The following is a 14513-nucleotide window of genomic DNA, read 5'->3' as shown; positions in this document are numbered from 1 at the left end:
TCCTTCATTAATAGTTAAAGTGAACATTATAAATATCTCTATAACTTTCGTTGCTTGAAGATCTTTCTTTTTTATTGGATTTATTGTTTACCATGCTATGGAGCAATGCCATTTGGGGAACACCGATTCGCAGGAGCTTTAATGCTACCCCACTTCCAGCACTATAAAATAGAGGCCTGCTGTTTTAATCACGCCTCTCTTTCTCTCTCAATGTTGTTTGCACCCTGGTACAACCCATCTGCCTTGAATCTAGTGCTCCGCTGGGGCTGCACACATCTGCCAGCCAGACTACCTTCGTACACAATTACTCAATCCACCATAAGGCTCTTTAATAGGAAACAAGTGTGACAACGGCAAGCCTCTTTCTTTCTTTTTTTTCTCCTCCTCTTAAACCACAGAGTCAAATAGCTCTAATACAGATGAAGCTTGATAGATCCGCCCAGGTGTAGGTGAAATGGTAGAGCCTCAGGGGTAATAGATGTTGTGCTCTCTCAGGCTGAAGTTTAGCACTTTGTCCTGACCGGCTTTTCAGCAGCAGTGCGATGGGCTGCTCCTTGTACAGTTACAAAGTCAACATGCTTCTTGCCGCTCACATTTATGCCTAATCTGGAGGGCAACCTGGAGCTAGGTAAGGACAGCAGAACCACCCTTTTACTTCAGCGTGTGGACAAAGGACAGCAAATACAGTAAGTGGAAAATTTATCTTTCCTTCTTTTTCTTGGGAATTAATTAAGGATGTTTACTCTCAGGGAATCCTCTAAAGACTGTGCAAAAAATGAACTAGCATAAAACCTGTGTTGATAACCCTGTGGATTTCCTCTGGTTTCGTTTTTCACCAGTGCCTTGGCACTGTCACTGAAGCTTAGACTCCGCGAGTAACTTGCTCATTCAGAAGGGCTCAGAACTAAAATGTGGTGCTAATAATATTGCTAATTCAGTCCTGTAGCCTAGCATATTACCCGCTCTTTCTGGATGAAATGCCCTTTATTGCTGTCAAAAATGATGGTGGCAAGTGTTTTGTCACAGTTCTGAGAATAGAAAAAAAATTCTTTAGGAAGCACATACTCTTCCTGAAAATGGATTTCAACTTTTACACGTAACTGTATTGTTACATCACTAATCATACGTTAATGGGGGAAAAGTGCTTATAATTTTTGCTTAAATCCGTTCTATAGCTCAGTCTCTTACCAAAGAAGTGATCTTAAAAACTCTGAAAACAGTATTAGGTTGGAGTAGCCATGACAATGATAATGAATTTTTAAAACAAACAAAACAAAACAAAAGGTCATTTGTCTAATAGCATAAGAAAAGATATTAAAACCAGATGTAGGAAATCTCAGTTTAGACTTTTTGGTCTTTCATGCTTGGTTTCAAGCAGCCTTCACATTGCGTTTACTTTGCATTTACAACTTTAGATTCACCATTAAACTATGTTTGAACTTGAAGTTCAGATTTGATCTAAGTACAGCCCTGTTCCTTGAGCCCCTACTCTGATTTTTACTTGGCTATGGGGAGTCTTTTTACTACTACGCCATATATCCTGAATTGTGTTAACAAGCTAACTGTGGTGGACGTTTTCAGGTGGAATGTCAGCCAATGTGAAAGAATGTGTTTGCCGTTCGAATGCGTGATGTTCCGTGTAGGAAATAAGTACATGGGACATATGCCCTGACAAAGATTCCAGTTATGATTCCCAAATTCAGTCCTTCAAATATTGCACAAAGATGATCATGTTAAAAGAGAATGCAGTAAAAACTGTCAGCACATCGTATCTGTTTGTAGCCTTTTGAGGTTTTATCTTTTTTCCTTAATTTAGGCAGTTTTTATTTGAAAAATTAGTCTGGAATGCATTGTCATCCCAAAAGACGATTCACATATATAGGCTACATAGGTGAAATGAGATAAAATACTGTTGCATTGTTTAAATAATTCCCCACTGGCTGATGTTTTGTTTTTGTTTTCTAACTATTATAGATGGACACATTGAAATTGATGGTTTAAAAGCCATGACGGTAGAATCCTGATGACTCCTTTGTGTATATTCAGAAATGATTTAGCTTGGATAAAGTTGCTGCTATGAGAGGTTTAATTAATTACCGCTAGTTCAGTATATTTCTTTAAGAATTGCATTTGACATTACTGATGGCGGAGTAAATGCAGTTTAAAAGTCATCCTTCATGAAATACTTTAACCAACAATTGTTGGTATTGAATAGCGGTCAATGTCTACCCCCTACAGGGAGAGAATCTAATTTCACTGTGCCTTCCCCAGAACATGAATACCACAGAGTACAGTTCACACATGTGAATGCTGTAACCGTGTTAATGACTCCAACAACTGCCCCTTAATGAAAAGGTCAGCCCTGTGATTAATAGGAAGCCAGTTTGAAAAGCTGGACCTCACTTCAGCACTACATTTGGATTTGTTTCTTCTTGATTTACTTCATTTGCCTTTCAAAGTGAAATAAAAATCAAGTGGCACTACACTGCACTTTTTAAACACCTTATGGTTGATTTTATATGATAGCAACACATTGGTTAGTATCTTTGGTTCATTAAAAAATAGTAATTAAGTGGAAAAGTTAGTCAAGCCAATTATTGAGGGCATAAGGATGATGAATGAGAATTTTATTCTTTATCTAAATAGTTAGGATATATAACCTTTGCTTAAGTTTCAGTTAATTTAACAAATTTTAAGAGGCATTGTGGGGGTGAAGATGGAGTGACAGAGGAAGGGTTTGATTTTTTTACCTAAGATGTATTATGCATAAATGCTACCTATATGCCAGAAAGTGAATATACATAGGTAACTTATGCAGATAATTTTGTACCACCAGTGGTAAAATTCATTGAAGAATATAGCTAAATGGAGTTGAAGCCAGTAATTATAAACCTAGTAACATCCTCAGAGAAGTAATTTAGTCATCTAAAATTTGTAATGGTTGCTTAGTTATAACTATTCCAATAAAAACTTGTGCTCGAAAGCATTACGATTAAGTCCAACTTAAAATTAAAAAAAATATTTTTAACTGGAACTATATTTTGCTAGTAAATATCATGTTAAAATTTATGCAATTCACCAATTAGATGGTCCTTAAATAAGTTGCTTTGTCTTTTCATTGATCTATGTGTTTTGTGTCCCTGTGGCTTTATCTGTGCGTGTTTTCAAATAAGATTGTGATGAGTAATTAAGTAATACAAACAATGTAAGTATATGTACTATATTTATTATACTTGAAAATTTCCATATACTTGGAGGAAAATTTTTAGCAATCACAGGAATACATCAACTTATTCTAAGGGATATTCTCTTTTAAATAACTTTTATTTTTTTAACCCTAAATCAGCAATTACAGGATTTAATAACTCCATTTTCACTTGCAGTAAAGGAACTATATTACATATCAATATAGAGAGTATAGGAAAAAATATAGTCCAATCTCAATGGCCACCCAAGGAGGAAACAGTGTAGTCAGCTCTATAATGGGCACACAATGTGTCCTAGATGTTCTCCCACTTTATCAATGACCATAGCTATATCTTCCAGGTAATCTTCTATTCAGGGTTCCATTTTTGCTCTGAATTGGAAGCCAGCTATTTCCAGATAGGGTACTGATGAATAATATTTGCTGGGAATCCTCAAGGAATCAGACACTGCGCTGAGCATTTTGTACCCATTGTTTATTTAGTCCTTACAGCCCAATGAAGTAAGTACTATTTCTGTTCCCATTTATAAATGTAAAAGCAGCGTGGTTGAGGGATTTGCCCAATGTCACACAGCTAGCAGGTAGTGGAACTTGGGCTCAAATTAACTTTCCCTGAGCACAGATATCTCCTCCAGCCACTGGACTTCACTTCTTCTCTAACAAGGGACTTCATCACCAGTACAGTTAACTTCATCTCTGATCACTTTATCAGTACTACTTGAATGAAAGGGATTCATAAATGGACATAGATAGAACGTCCAATCAAACAAAACATAAATAGTTAAATGCCAGTGAGTATGACGTCACTTCAAGTTACATCATCATTCAGCACTTATAGATTCTACTACTTTTCAGAGGTTTTATTGCAGGTAAAGAAGGAGTTGCAGTTACACCCCAGACATTTGGGGAAGAACTGATCCTTCCACCCTCACTCAGTTGCCAAACTTCCATTCCTATTAATATTGAGTCTCTGAGAAGAGTTTGTCTCCTGAGGGTATATCCAACCAAGCCACTGCTGACTTTATCGCAATGGGGTGACTCTCATTGCAATGGCCTCCCAATGAGAGTCACCAAAACACATTCCCACCTCTAAGACAGTGAAGAAAATGAAGTGTCAATTATTCACCCTCAAAGATTTTTAGGGCTCAGTTATTTAGTAGGACCACCTGGATATTTATTTTTAAAAAGTTTGAATGCTAATTGGACTTTCCTTATCTGTGGATTTTTTTTTTTTTTTTTGTCATGTAGACATAGCCTGGAAAGCACCTATTTGAGAAATTTCATTTCAAATACAGATTTTCCTAAGACCTGCATCTGTGTTTTCTCTATCTGCTGAAACACTTTCTCCCTAAGATGGATGTTCATCAATATAATTGAGAATATTTCTTTGTAGAGAGATCAAAACCAAAATATTTGTGATAAAACCCCTTCTGTTTCATAAATTTTATCATTATGGGCTTGTGTATTCACTCCCTGATAAAGACAGAATATTCAGTTTAAAAGGCGTTTGTTTTTTTTAAGTCCATATTATCAAATTTTTAAGCCAAGACATCAGTTACTTTTATAAACACAAGCAGATTTATGCAAGGCAAATGAAATGAACATGAGGAAACTCCTTTAAAATTTTAGCAACCTCAACCCACTTTTTTCTGAAAAAGTGGGTAGATACGTTACTATAATTCTCAAATATCCTTTTGGTTTCGATGAAAGATATTTGAAAAAGATATTTAAAAGTGGTTGGCATGTATAAAACCATAGACTGTTCCTTATACAAAAGAAGACAAAGAAGAAAACAAGTAATTTTTTCAAACTAATCTTAAGATCCTAGAAGAATTAATCTATGGTGACAGGATTTAAAAGTTCTAAATACCCTGAGGATTGATGATTACATAAAAAACAGTGGTCAAAGACTTCCTTTATCACTATCATTACTCAAAGAGATCAACAGGCTAGATCCTTGAAGCTAATCTTATCCACATAAATCCTTTTTGAATTAACCAGAAGCTACTTCTTGTTTGTTTGTAGGCTCATATTAAGTGGAAGAGTCTTCCCATCCCCCCTTGCCCAACTCCTTACTTGACCCATTCCAAACCGTCCACCAGGGCCCCAATCTGCAATTAATTCTGATGCTGGGTACTACTGGCTCATGTTGCAGGGAAATATTGGGAACACTCTAGGTTATACGTTGTGCTGTGGACGGCTCCACCCGTATCTGGTGGTTGGCTGTCTCTGCTCATTTCTACAGCTTCATACATCCTGAATCCCAAGCCAGCAATCAACCACAGCTCAACTCATGGTCCTTCCTTCCTATGGAGAGTTCTTGTTCCCAGTTTTCCTGTGCCTATCAGACTCCTGGCCAACTCGGGTCTATTTCTGTAACCAATATCCAAGAGTTCTTGGTTTCTACCCATTCTTAGCAGTAAATATTCTTTTCATTTTAGACCCACTGAAACCTATAACCTATTTTGAGCAGGATATGAATTTTTAATTTTGTTATGAAGGATACTTTATAGTGGCTCTATGTTCAAAGTAAAAGTTGCAGGTGTGACTAACTCAAGAATTCAGAGGCATCTAATTAGCAGTCAGCTTCATTTTGTTTTATTCCTTAATATTGTACATTCAAATTTGGATGAGTAGCAGAAAGGGATGATCAGTGTTCTGTCTGTATTTCCATTAAAAGTTTGAGGTTTTGACCTGGCCAGAGTTTCACATGACAGATAATCATTTTCCCAATATATAGTATTTTCAGTCACTCTAGAATTTATTTCCCCTAGATAAAGCCTATACTATTAACTATATATATATATATATATGTATATGTGTATGTGTATATATATATATATATATATATATATATATATATAAACACGTATAATTACATTTAACTGAATGACAAATCTAAAATTCCCCATAAGTGAAGCATTGAAAATGAAATAAAACACTGGGCTTCAGGTCCTCTTTTTGACAATTACTAGCTCGTTTTTCAAATGTGGAGAATGTGCATTATGTGACATTTTGGTAATTATTTACGCATGAAAGAACTTTGCAAAGCTCTTTGTAAAGTTACCGGGAAGAACTTTGAAAATGTATAAGATAGAAAAAAATAGGAGACGGCACAAGTCATATATATGAGGCTTCACACAAGACTCTTGCCAGGCTTTTAAAGGGTTTTGCATGTAGTGCAGGACTATATGTTGGATGTAATTTGTTATATCACATAAAGCATAACACATATTTTCTCCCTTAGATTAGAATATATGTCAATGATGTTTAATCAGAAAACTTTTATCTGAGCCTGAGTTCCACTTAACAGTGAGTTTACATAAATAATTATTTCTTGGACCAAACAAACACTTCTCAAACCTTTTCCCAATTTTGTAAACTTAATGAAGGATTTGTATCTGATTATTGCCATTTCTTGAAGAGTCCCTTCCTTGTCCCATTTTGAAAAATTTAAGAAATGAAAGAAAGTTAATAATGGAAACCAAAAATCTTTACCTTTTGAAGGCGAGTCTACAATATTGAATCCTTGAATTAAGTTTAATTTATCCATACTATCATAGCCAACATTGGTTTGACACATAGTGAAGAGGAGTATTGTTAATACTATCAAGAATGTCTTAAAATTCACATAAAACATTGACATATATTGTCATCTTTGCTCTCAGCTACTCCATAAGATAGTGCAGTAACACTTACATGTTTTTCGCTTAAATAATATTAGATGCATATTTTACCACAACAAATATTGTGACCAAATATTTAATTTATACAAAATGAATATTTGAGTAAGATTAGCTTGTGTGCAAACATTTCCCTTTTGTTTAAGGTATAAAGGTCAATATATATGGGTGAATATAGAGAAGAGATACTAATTCAGTGACTATGTCCTATGGTTTACGTTATCGCATTTGATCTTCATATTGATAGGCAAAAGTAGATTTCTAATTTCCACTTTACAGGTGAGCAATGTGTTGTTTTCTCAATTTTATGAATAACATTACACCAGTAAAAATGTTTTCAAGTGACTAGTATAATATTGAATCAGTAAATGTGTACAAACATGCCAAGATGCCCACAGGCAGTGTAGGTTGGAACAGAAACTTTTTTATTATGGTTCCAGTCCCTTGGAATTAGAGACTCAATTTCAATATATTATGAACCTCAAGGATGAACATATACACTGTATATATGGTAAGAGTCATCCTGACAGAAACATTAGTGTCACCATCATATTTTGGTTTAAGAAAATATAAGAAATGAGTATGATGTCACATAACGCCATTTCTTTGGGGAAGGCATTTTACTTTAGTGCTTTTATAAGAATGGAAATGCTATAGATGGTTTTATCATGTGAAAAATAATATATATACTATCTCAAACTTCGTCTCTACATCATATTTTTAGGTACGTTCATTAATTTGTGTTATAATAATGTGATATATAATTTGCTCTTTGTGTACGTAGTTTGTGTGTGAAAGTGAATATGTGGATGTGTGATAAAACCCTCTTATTAGCGTGATTTCTATTACATATTCCACAGCAGTTGCCTTATGAAATATAAAAGGATTTTTATTTTGTTTAAAGAACTATAATCTATAATTTAAAAACCAATATCACAAACTTTTGTTGCACCAAGTAAAACATTTATGAATTTCATATTTGTTTCCTGGCTTACCTTGGCTGTTTTAGAGTTTTGAATATTTATGTTAATCCTTTGCTCTTCTCTGCCGCTGTACAAACACTGCATTTTTATATTATTTAATATGTAACTTTAAACAATGACTATGGCTACCAACAGCATTACACAGGTCTTGTAGGTGGAATATACTTTTATATATTATTATTAACATTTTTTAAAAAATTGTCCATTTTGAAAATTGTGAACTTTTCTTTTTTATTATGACAAAACCCAGATTTTGTTTTTCGTTAGTATAACTTGGGTGATGTATTGCCCACCTGCAGTCTTTTTAGACACTCCTAAACAACTAGACTCAGAAGACCACCATTGGCCAATGCTCACGCCAGCTTACTCAGAGCTAAGACCAAGAGGAATAAGAGACTGCCAGCAGGGCAGCCTCTGGGGCTCCACTGAGGCAGTCCTTTCAGCTGGCCAACAGCTCAGGGGCAAGCAGAGAAGCTCAAAAGGATGCAGGTGGAGGAAGCACCCTGGCTTGAAAGCTTCCTTCCCTGTAGGAGTATCTATTGGAGCTGTAGAGGGACAGCTTCTAGGGTTTCCACAAGGGACCTGCCCAGTGAAAATAGTCACCATACTCAGGGAAAATCCAACATTAGGCTTCCTATCAGGTATTCACTCCCAGTCACGATTCAGTGTAGCAGTCAAGGCTCATTTTTACCACAGGTAAATTTTTCTAGTAATTCTCATTTTTATCAGGTTTCTGGGAGATTGGAGCTAGACGGTTTGTAAAAGATCAAATTGTCATGAAGAAAGGGAAAGCGTGGATAACGTGAGGTTTGAGAAGATTAATTCAAGGACTAGTATTGCATATTTCCATTCTGTCTACAAAAGCATACTGCACTTTATGGTTTTAGTTATTGCACAGAGACCTGCTATCATTTGTTGTTTTGATTTTTCTTCTAAAACATTTTAAGCATTTCTGCCCTCTCTGTAAACTTTAAAAACTATACACACCTACACACCAACATTTTGAAGGGTCTAGATTCATTAATTAAAATTTCTGAGGGAATTTTGTGTCCTTTGTATCAGACTAAATTAGAAAAGTGAAGACTACATTTTTTTTTTTTTTTTTTTTTTTTTTTTGCGGTATGCGGGCCTCTCACTGCCGTGGCCTCTCCCGCTGCGGAGCACAGGCTCCGGACTCCGCGGCATGTGGGATCCTCCCAGACGGGGGCACGAACCCACGTCACCTGCATCGGCAGGCGGACTCTCAACCACTGCGCCACCAGGGAAGCCCAAGACTACATTTTAAAGGACTAAAACTCAGAGTCAATTATGTAGCTGCTTAATATAAAGAAGGCTTTCCATAAGATAACCATGGGATTGCTTCCATAGCTCAGGTCACTAGTTCTGGAGGAACGCTTCTGCCATGGGAAGAGGCCAATAGGGCCCATCCATGGTACATCAGTTGTGGCCACAGCAGTAACGTTGTATGTGGCCACACACGAGGTAAGCCTGCCTTAGGGGGACGATGTGAATGTGGCAGGAAGGAAGTGTAATGAGCAGCTGATATCTTTTGAGGTCCTACAACATGATCATCAGTGTTTAAGAATTCACTCCAGGGGCTTCCCTGGTGGCGCAGTGGTTGAGAGTCCGCCTGCCGATGCAGGGGACACGGGTTCGTGCCCCGCTCCGGGAAGATCCCACATGCCGCGGAGCAGCTGGGCCCGTGAGCCATGGCCTCTGAGCCTGCGCGTCCGGAGTCTGTGCTCCGCAACGGGAGAGGCCACAACAGTGAGAGGCCTGCGTACGGCAAAAAAAAAAAAAAAAAAGAATTAACTCCAGCTATTTTTTTCAGAAAGGACTATGGGCTGGGCTAAGTTCAGAGCATTTTGAGCACACTTATTATTGTGGTTGCCAGGGCTAACTGTTGGACGTTTAAAAGCACTACTAAGAATTGGTAATAGTGATATTTAAGTAAATAAACACTAAGAGACTATATGCAATTCAGATTAAATCCACGAGTTTACTGTTTAGTAATAGATATTAGCTATACAAAAATTGTAAAATGTGTGTGAATTTACATATGTACGTTGCCTTATAACACATAGAGACTTTACCAAAATTTCATAGGTTTTACTTGCCATAAGGTCAAAGTTAGCAGTATGACCATGGTTCGGTCGTTTAATAAAACTACCTCAATATTTTCAACTGTAAAATGAGAAGTTTGAAATAGATGATGTATATAGTTTTTTAAGTCTAATTTTAAAAATGTGTACGTATATTATTTCATTTATGCTAGTTAACATTAATCAATAGTAGTACATAAAACATAATTTAACAATAAACTTTAGGTAAAAAATATGTTACTCTTACAAAGATAGGTGTCAATTTTTAAAATAATTTTATTTTTATGATACATTTTGAATGACTTAAAGGCACTAGACTGAATTAATAAACTCTTGAGTAATTACATATCCTCAAGTTAGTTGAATGTTGAAAAATGAGGGCATGGATTCTTCCAGTTAATTTTACTAGCTTCTGTTAAGTGCTTATCATGAATTAAGGAATTAAAATGCATTTCTTATACTTTAAATAGGTAAAAATTTGGCTTTCTTCTGTTAAAGATAATTGTTTATTCTGTCCAGCTATGGACATCATAATAAAATGGAGATGGTGCAATGTAATTAGCTGAAAATAGTGAACTTAATTTATCTTAAATTACGTATAAGAAGAGAAAAAACATGAAACAATATTAAGGATGCTATTTCTTAAAGAAATAGAAAAATATCACCATTATTTCATATTCCTTTTTGAAATCAGAGCTATAAATCTTTAGAAAATTTGTCAGATATATACAGAGTTTCTGTTAGATATTTTTTGTATTATACACTGCATTTTTTAAATTTAATAGATGTTAAGTTTTAATATTAGCTCTCTTAATTTAGGTGAATAATATATTTAAAGCACTTTGGACTTATTTCAATAAGACATCTTGAAGTTAACTTAAAAGATCTTTGAAATAATGTTAATTTTTAATTAGATTTGATCCCAACCTGTGCATCACAAGCCATTAATAATTGAGACACATGCAAAAGAAGATAGTGGTAATGAGTATTTGAAAGACCTGCGGATCACTGCAGATTTAGATCTGCCCCAGTATCTTTTCATTGGTCAACCACACATTTAGGATGAACCTTTCTCTAAGTAGAAGCATGGAAAACTAGGAAGTATGAAGGACAGGATTGACCCTTTGCAAATTTAGAGTGTTATGAACTTTAACTTTGACACTTCCATTCCGTTCACAACTTCCCAGTTCAAGGGCATTTTCTCTTCTCTTCTTCTCTCAACAGTTGAGTCACCCTCAGATTCATAATCTTCAGACTGACTTCCAATTACCCCAGAACCTGAATTTGTGCCGAAAGCAGAGTTTTCAGTTCAAAGGCTCCATACTCTAAAACTGTCTTAACTCTTTGACACTGTTGCCCTCCTTCCCGGTAACTCCTAAATCAAAACAACTCATTCCATTGGTGTAGTAATGACTGCTAGCCAATTTACACAGCAGGTTGAAAATACGGTTTGATGGATATCTTTAATTAATAAAGTTTTAACCCTTTTTTGAGGTTTTACATTTTAGTGAGAGCATTGTTCTAATTCAGAAAGGGTCTCTAAGTTTTTAGTTTCAGAAAAATTCACAGACACTTGAGTTTCAGGCCAAGGGCTGAGCACCCTTCCATTCCACCTCTGAGCTGTGACCTTCTGCCTCAGGCCAGCCCTGACCCAGGAAGCTGCTTCCTGACCAGCGCTCTCACTAGTGGTCAGGAGATCGAGATCTATTATAATTCAATGTCCATTTTTGGTGCCCCTTTACTTTTGTCTTATTTAAGCTCACGCTCTAAACATTTTGAAATTAGCCAATGGAAGACACTTGCTGAATGAAAATATTCTTTAAGGGAAGTCTTTAAATTTACTTTTAATGACTATGTGTTGCGTATGAGTCTATTTTTCACCTTTTCTACCATTCCAGGTGTTCCTCCTTAGCCCCTAAACCCCACATCCTCCATCCCTAGCATACCTTCCAAAATCAGTCGGAAATTCAGGGGGAGTGAAAAAATGGCAAATGAAATACAAAAAGCCCTGACCGAATGTTGCTAATTGAGTGAAAGCGAGGCTGCTCCACCTTCCCAGTGGCTACTGTAGAGACGAACATTAACCTTGCTTTACTAAACTTCATTTATGTAATTAATCATGTTGTCATTGGTGGGTTAGTGATGCAGTTTACCTTGGATAACTGCTGGATACCTCAGAGCCTTACATGACCCTAAACTTTTCACATGTGCCTAGTATAAGTAAGTTTACATTGAATTCGAAGTTAGTGTGCTAATGTGTTGCTCTAGCTATTTTTGCTGTTATTGTTGTCGTTGCTTTAAATTGATCTTTAGAGTTTGCATGTGAAGAAGAACTGCAGAGTGCTGCCAGATCCAAGTTTGTGTGTCTGATGCACAGTGGGGCACATAAACTGAAACGCCAGTTTGGAGCAGAGAAAGGTTTATTGCAGGGCCAAGCAAGTTCGTGCTCAAAAGACACGACCTCCCTGATGGTTTTCAGGGAAGGATTTTTTTATAGGCAAAATTTGGGCTGAGGGCTGCAGTGTGTGACTTTCTTCTGATTGGTCGGTGTTAACAGGGCAGTGTTCCAGGAATCTTGTGGTCAGCCTGAAGTTACTGTCCTCCACTTGGGCGGGGCCTTCGTTCCTGCAGGAGAACTCAAAGATACTGTTACTTGTATTCCTTGAGGAGGAGCCAGGATGCTGCTTTAATCTTTGCACTATTGTTTCTTGATTGCTCCTCTTTTGTTTTTGCATTCCCTTACTTCCTGTTTAGAAACCATTTGAATCTGACCTTTTGAAACTCAGGGATGGTCTGGGAGGCTGAAACCTCTTTCCTCCAGACAAGAAACTGTGGATAAGGAAAGGCATTTGTACCCAGGAGGGCCCCACAGGGTCCTGCTCGGTTTCACAAGGAGTATTTTCATTTATAGAACTTCTTATTTATTAATATTAGTGATAAATTGTTGATGCACTCAATGGTTAAACTATGGCTGGGCAATATACATAGTACATGGTGTCTTGATATATGTTCACACTGAGGTTGTATACTTTTTTTTTTTTAACATCTTTATTGGGGTATAATTGCTTTACAGAGGTTGTATACTTTTTAAAGAATGAAGTACTTTGAAAACCATTAATTTTAAGGCATAATATAAACATCCCTCCCTGTTCTATGAAATCTTGAGGTAGGTAGTATCTTTCCCTGCTCTGAATTCCCTGCTCTGTGTCATTTATTTGATAGCTCCCTGTACTGAGATATTTTCATACCTAGTTCCATTCCCTACTAGATGATAAGCTTCTTGGACACAGGGACCATGGCTTCTAGCTCTTTGTGTGCAACACAGCCATGACAAAGTAGGTGTTCAATAAATACTTCTTGATTGAGACATGGTAATTCCACGCTGTAAATGCAGATTGAAGGGTCTTTACCTTCAGTCTCTATACCTCATTTGCTGTTTAATTGGCTATTAGCTGGAACTGATTGATAGACGTGAAGATTTTTTTTTAAGAGAATTGGCAGCTATGTAAATACAGCACTTAACCTTAAGCACTCAGCCATTAACCTTAATCACTGTCCATTAACCTTCAAGCACCCCAGGTTTCTCCCCTTACAGTCCCCCAAAGCAGACCCCACTGAATGCATTTTTTAGCACGAAAAAGAATCTTAGTAGAATGCTTTCATTGTTCTGTGAGTGGCTATAAAAATGTATTTTGAAAGAGAACATTTGACTCCATTTCTTTGTGTAGATACTAATTAATTTTCCAGGTGTTCAAAGAAAGATACAAAATTGGAAAATTATTTTGGAGAGCATGTTAGGATATATTTGATAAGAAAAAGAAAAGACAATGATTTTTTTTAACAGAACAATTTATAAAGTTGAAAATCATAAAAGTATCACATATCACTTTCTAATTAACCCCAGAAATTTATGAAAAATAAACTTTTCCTATAGTTGTTGCTAAAATCTTATGTAATATTAATTCCAGACATGGAGAAATAACCAGTTACTTTAAGAATAGTGACTGCCTGAAATATTTTCTATCCAATTTCAGATAATAACAGAGAGAGAAGGATAAATGGAATTTCCTTCTTTAAACATAACACTTTAGATTTGTTCTTGTACTTTTTTTGTCTATAGGCCTAACGAATTTTGTTGAAATAATAGCACGCATATTCATAATCCTTTGTAGTCTATAAAATTTACATTTTCTCTTTTGGGTGTTTCATAAAAACTATATAGAATAATAATTATATGTTATTGGAAAGAAACAAAGTGTCATGTTAAGTAATGTATTCCGGTTTATTGTGTTTGTTTTATATCATGGTTTTGTTTTCACCAAGATCTACATTCACAACCTATACATGTAGTAAAATAACACTGTAAGGTTGCAAAAAGTTTTCTGAGTGATTTTATATGCAATTATGTTTTACAACCTCAATCTTTGGTGGGAAAACAGTAAGTCAGTGAAGTTTTCCTTGTGTTCTGAACATAATACATCTTAGAACCGGTGGCCGGGTGTGGAAGAGGCAGAAAGAGCACCTTGCTGTATTCAAGAAG

At 36.0% G+C, this 14513-nt stretch overlaps 1 protein-coding gene across 1 annotated transcript in view; it reads left to right on the top strand.

Annotated features, from left to right (window-relative positions):
• The first annotated feature begins 334 nt into the window (after positions 1-334).
• The window catches only part of SEMA3A (semaphorin 3A), a 507605-nt gene continuing 493426 nt past the window's right edge, over positions 335-14513 (top strand). Inside the window, exon 1 of the mRNA XM_067746089.1 lies at positions 335-686. The gene's annotated coding sequence lies outside the window, so the exon portion shown is untranslated. The remainder of the gene's footprint in view (positions 687-14513) is intronic.

The sequence above is a fragment of the Pseudorca crassidens genome, chromosome 8 (assembly GCF_039906515.1).
Source record: "Pseudorca crassidens isolate mPseCra1 chromosome 8, mPseCra1.hap1, whole genome shotgun sequence".
Classification (NCBI taxonomy): Eukaryota; Metazoa; Chordata; class Mammalia; order Artiodactyla; family Delphinidae; genus Pseudorca; species Pseudorca crassidens.
The sequence above is the reverse complement of the archived record's forward strand: the minus strand, read 5'-3'. Positions and strand labels throughout refer to the sequence as shown.